The sequence below is a fragment of the Oryctolagus cuniculus genome, chromosome 9 (assembly GCF_051225735.1).
Source record: "Oryctolagus cuniculus isolate XC-2025 breed Fujian yellow rabbit chromosome 9, ASM5122573v1, whole genome shotgun sequence".
NCBI lineage: Eukaryota > Metazoa > Chordata > Mammalia > Lagomorpha > Leporidae > Oryctolagus > Oryctolagus cuniculus.
Window position 1 is genome coordinate 104,364,913 of NC_142875.1, and position 5,319 is coordinate 104,370,231.

At 43.1% G+C, this 5,319-nt stretch overlaps 1 pseudogene; it reads right to left on the reverse strand.

Moving 5' to 3' along the window:
* Positions 1–256: 256 nt before the first annotated feature.
* LOC108177062 (non-histone chromosomal protein HMG-17 pseudogene) lies at positions 257–532 on the reverse strand (annotated as a pseudogene).
* Positions 533–5,319: the final 4,787 nt, after the last annotated feature.

The window sequence follows — 5,319 nt, forward strand, 5'->3', positions numbered from 1 at the left end:
TATGCTAAACTGATCTTCTGTATATAAAGAGAATTGAAAATGAATCTTGATGTGAATGGAAGGGGAGAGGGAGCAGGAAAGAGGAGGGTTGCGGGTGGGAGGGAAGTTATGGGGGGGGAGCCATTGTAATCCATAAGCTGTACTTTGGAAATTTATATTCATTAAATAAAAGTTAAAAAAAAAAAACTTGGTAAACAAATACTGCTTCAAACCGCGCAGTCACCCGAAGTACCCAGTTACCAGGAGCGCACATGCCTCACTCGGCACCTCCTGTGCCTGCAGCTGCCTGTGCCTGGTCTGTTTTGGCATCACCATGTTCTGCAAGGTTATTACCATTGTTGCCAGCATCAACTTTTCCCTTTTTCCCTTCAGATACCTTCTTTGCCTCCCTTTTCTGCAGGGGCCTTTATAGGCTTGGGTTCTGGCTTTGGAGGAGCCGGTTTACCAGGCAATCTTGAGGATCTTATCTGTGGTTCATCCTTCACCTTGGCTTTATCTCCCTTTGAATCCCTTCAGCCTCTCTCTTGGGCATGGCGGTGGCAGTACTGGCAGGACGTAGGTGTGGGGCGTGGCGGGTATAGTCACAGCGTGGGCTCTGGTTGGTCCAGGGTTTGTTTTCACCTCTCCTTCACAGTGCTCCAGGGACCCTTTTCCAAACATTTCATGTCCTGATACATTTATTTAGAAATACAATAAAAGTCAGTTGACAAAAACCAAGTCATAAAATAGAAGTCAAACAGTTTAATATTGGAGGCAACAGTTTAAAAATTACTCTATCAAAATGCTAAAAAAAAAACCCACAAACTTTCTCCCCGTTTATTCTTGGAAGGTTTCTAACTATTCAGCATAGAAATATGTATTATTGTTTCACTGCAGGAAACAACTGGAGGACTAGCACCTGCCCGTGGACCACGGTGTGACTACCACAAAGCAGTGCCTCTATCCCCATGCCTCTTTGGTAGACAATCTCATTCCTTACTGTACTTGTCCTGTAATGCATGTTTTGTTGTTTCTCATGCCCCAAGGACCAACATTTGTATCAGAATATGTTGTATAGGCTTAGGCTTAACTCAAATATGAAAAACGAGAGAAATCCAAGCTTGGTTTTCAAAATTTAGAATTGTTTCTGCCTGGGAACTGGTTCCAGCTGCCCCCACTGGCCTTCTAGTATCCCCTTTGATTGATGATCCATCTAGAGGTATGTGAGATCTTAAAGAAAGAGCAAACTGCACAGCTTCTTCCAGAAAGCAGAGACTGTCTTGATCTCCCAGCACGTTAGTCCAGCCTCCTCATTGGCCCAAGCATCAGCTCTACCTTTCTGACATCTTGCCAGTTGGGTTAGATGTCCCCTGGTCCCTCTAGCCCATTTAAACCTCTACCTTTGGCGCGCTGCTGATTTGACTTAGAATACCTACTGTGGTGGATGCCTAGATTTCCAGGGTACCCAGATTCCCAATGACCCTTAATATTTAGAGTATAAAAGTGCTGCCTCTGTAATCCTAGGGAAATGGAATGTGACTGGTTGATCCTCAGAAGATGAAGGATGAAGATTAAGACATAAATTTCAAGATTGAGAAAGACACAAAGAACACTTGTCATCAGAGGAGTTGTTCAAAGGTGGGGTTCCTCCAGGTACCAGGGAGGGTGAACTGGAGGGATAGAGACCCTCTCCCCCTACACACAAATGGCTTTTATCTTTGGTACTGTGAATGACTGACTTAGATGGAGAACTGCTCAATGATAGGGCAAAGCAATGTTTTGAGATCTAACTAGATATCTCTAGAAACATGGCACAGTAAGAAGTTAATACGTAGAGATGGAGGAGGTTATGTTTCATGAGAGAGATTCCAGGAAAGCTTTCTGAACCTCCCTGGATTGGCAGGGTCTCATGCTATGGTCTCTGCTGAGCAGGGCTGACCAACTGTCTCCCACTAGCAAGCAAAACAGTCAATATAACACAGAGGTTAATGATAATAGCACTCTTTAAGCCTCATTCCAAAACAAAGTGGTATAAAATTCAGATGGAGGGAGTTTGTTTGGAAGGAACAAGTGTTTGCCGCTCTCTCCCCCCTGGAGTTTCTTTCCTTATGGAGAGACGTCCATTAGCAGAACACACCTAGCCTCCCATCCAGCCCTCTCATTCCTTCCTGGGACAAGAGAAGTGACTTCTGTAGCTGGTGAGTTTGGGATGAGGAATTGAACCACATATCCGTGTGATGCATCTCTTCCTTCTTTGGGGTATGCTTGCAGAGAGTTTGCGCAGTTCTGAAGAGAGTTTGAGCTATTCTGAAGCATGCAATAAAGTCCCTACCCTTGGTGGATGGACTGTGATTGCCAGTGCTTGGGTTTAGGAGTGGGTGATTGTTTTATGGGACATTCACTGTTAGAGAGCAAACTCTTGCCATGCATGTAAGCCATAGTCCTTGTCAATGTTAATAATAATGAAATATCTTGTCCCATGAATATATAATTTCAGTTCGCTTAGAATCTGGAGAGGGATAAGTTGCCACCCAACCTTCTCAAGCCCCCAGAAGAGTCACTGCTATTGCTATTGCCTCTCAGGGAGTCAGGGTCTCTGTTAATGTCACAAAATCTACCTTCTAGAATTCTTATGGAATTTAATCAATGTTTATGGAGGTGCTTCTGAATTATGATGTCATATAGTAAAATAAGCATTAAGGGAGATGATGAGGGGCTGGTGCTATGGTGTAGTGGGTAAAGCTGCAGCCTGCAGTGCTGGCATCCCATATAGGCTCCAGTTCGAGTCCTGGCTGCTCCACTTCCGATCCAGCTCTCTGCTATGGCCTGGGAAAGCAGTGGAGGATGGCCCAAGTCCTTGGGCCTCTGTACCCATGTGGGAGACCCGGAAGAAGCTCCTGGCTCCTGGCTTCGGATTGGTGTAGCTCCTGCCATTGCAGGCATCTGGGGAATCAACCAGCAGATAGAAGACTTTCTCTCTCTCTCTCTCTCTCTCTCTCTCTGCCTCTCCTTCTCTCTCTGCTTCTCCTTCTCTCTGTGTGTAACTCTGACTTTCAAGTAAATAAATAAATAAATCATTTTTTTAAAGTGATGATGATGCAAATCAAAACCACAATGAGGTTTCACCTCACCCCGGTTAGAATGGCTCACATGCAGAAATCTACCAACAACAGATGCTGGCGAGGATGTGGGGAAAAAGGGACACTAACCCACTGTTGGTGGGAATGCAAACTGGTCAAGCCACTATGGAAGTCAGTCTGGAGATTCCTCAGAAACCTGAAGATAACCCTAACGTTCGACCCAGCCATCCCACTCCTTGGAATTTACCCAAAGGAATTTAAATTGGCAAACAAAAAAGAGGTCTGCACCCTAATGTTTATTGCAGCTCAATTCACAATAGCTAAGACCTGGAACCAACCTAAATGCCCATCAACGATAGACTGGATAAAGAAATTATGGGATATGTACTCTTTAGAATACTATACCGCAGTAAGAAACAACGAAATCCAGTCATTTGCAACAAAATGGAGGAATCTGGAACACATCATGCTGAGTGAAATAAGCCAGTCCCAAAGGGACAAATACCATATGTTTCCCTGATCGGTGACGACTGACTGAACACCAAGAGGGAAACCTGTTGGAGTGAGGTGGACACTATGGGAAACGGTGGCTTGATCAGCATAGCCCTGACTGTTAATGAACAACTTAATACATTATCCCTCTTAGTAGTTTTTTTTATCTGTTCTACTTAATATGACTGGTTTAGTTCTGTAATTGATGCACAGTTATTCTTAAGTGTTGAAAATTAACTGAAATGTGATCCCTGTTGAACATGGGAGTGGGAATGGGAGAGGGAAGAGATGTATAATTTGGGACATGCTCAGGCTGACTTGCCCCAAGTGGTGGAGTTGGAAGCATACCAGGGGATTCCAATTCAATCCCATCGAGGTGGCATGTACCAATGCCATCTCACTGTTCCAGGTGATCAGTTTCAGTTCACAGTTGGTCATGGTGGAGGGACTGGGAGTCAAAGGGAGCACATAGACAAGTCTAGTACCTGCTAACGCTAACCAATGGAGTAAATAAAGGGGAGAGTGATCCAACATGGGAAGTGAGATACTCAGCAGACTCATAGAATGGCAGATGTCCTAAATAGCACTCTGGCCTCAGAATCAGCCCTAAAGGCATTCGGAGCTGGCTGAAAAGCTCATGAAAGTATTTCAGGCATGGAAAGCCAAGACACTCTGGCAAAAGATCTCTGCGAGTGAGATCCCAGTGGAAAGAACAGGTCATCAAAGAAGGAGGTACCTTTCTCTGAAGGGAGGAGAGAACCTCCACTTTGACTATGACCTTGTCTAAACAAGATAAGAGTCGGAGAACTCAGAGGGCTTCCATAGCCTTGGAAACTCATGACTGGAGCATAGGGAGATTACTGATGCCATAGACAGGAGTGTCAATTGGTAAAGTCAACAACAGGAGTCACTGTGCACTTACTCCTCGTGTAGGATCTCTATCCTTAATGTGCTGTACATTGAGATTTAATGCTATAACGAGTACTCAAAAAATATATTTCACTTTGTGTTTCTATGGGGGTGCAAACTGTTGAAATCCTTACTTAATGCATACTAAACTGATCCTCTGTAAAAAAAAAAAAAAAAAGAAATTATCAATTCCCAACTTGACTCTCACTGGGATTAAACATGACAATAGGTCTGCTCTGATTTCATCATCATTTAAAAAAAATTATCTATTATTTTTCACTTTATGTTTCTGTGTGGGAGCAAACTGTTGAAATCCATACTTGATGTATACTAAGCTGATCTTCTGTATATTAAGATAATCGAAAATGAATCTTGATGTGAATGGAAGGGGAGAGGGAGTGGGAAAGGGGAGGGTTGTGGGTGGGAAGGACGGTATGGGGGGGAAGCCATTGTAATCCATAAGTCGTACTTTGGAAATTTATATTCATTAAATAAAAGTTTAAAAATAAATAAATAAAAAATAAAATAAAAAAAAATAAAGTGATGATGATGATGATAATGGAAACAATGACAATTGTTAGCTGTGAATTTCTGTTCCTGGTCCTTGTCACTAATTCCTTACTCTTGATCTCTTCCATACCTCTTCATCAGCCAACATGATGTCAGGAAGGCAGTGAATGCCCTTTTAAGAAGGCATTTAAAACTTGAGTATCTCTATTGAGCTCAAATCTCTTCTGATTATGGTTTTTCATTTTATTTGAAAGGTGGAGAGAGAGACAGAAACAGAGACAGAGAAAGCTTTTTCACCCACTGGCTTACTCCCCAAATAACTACAACAGCTGGGGCTGGGCCAGGTTAA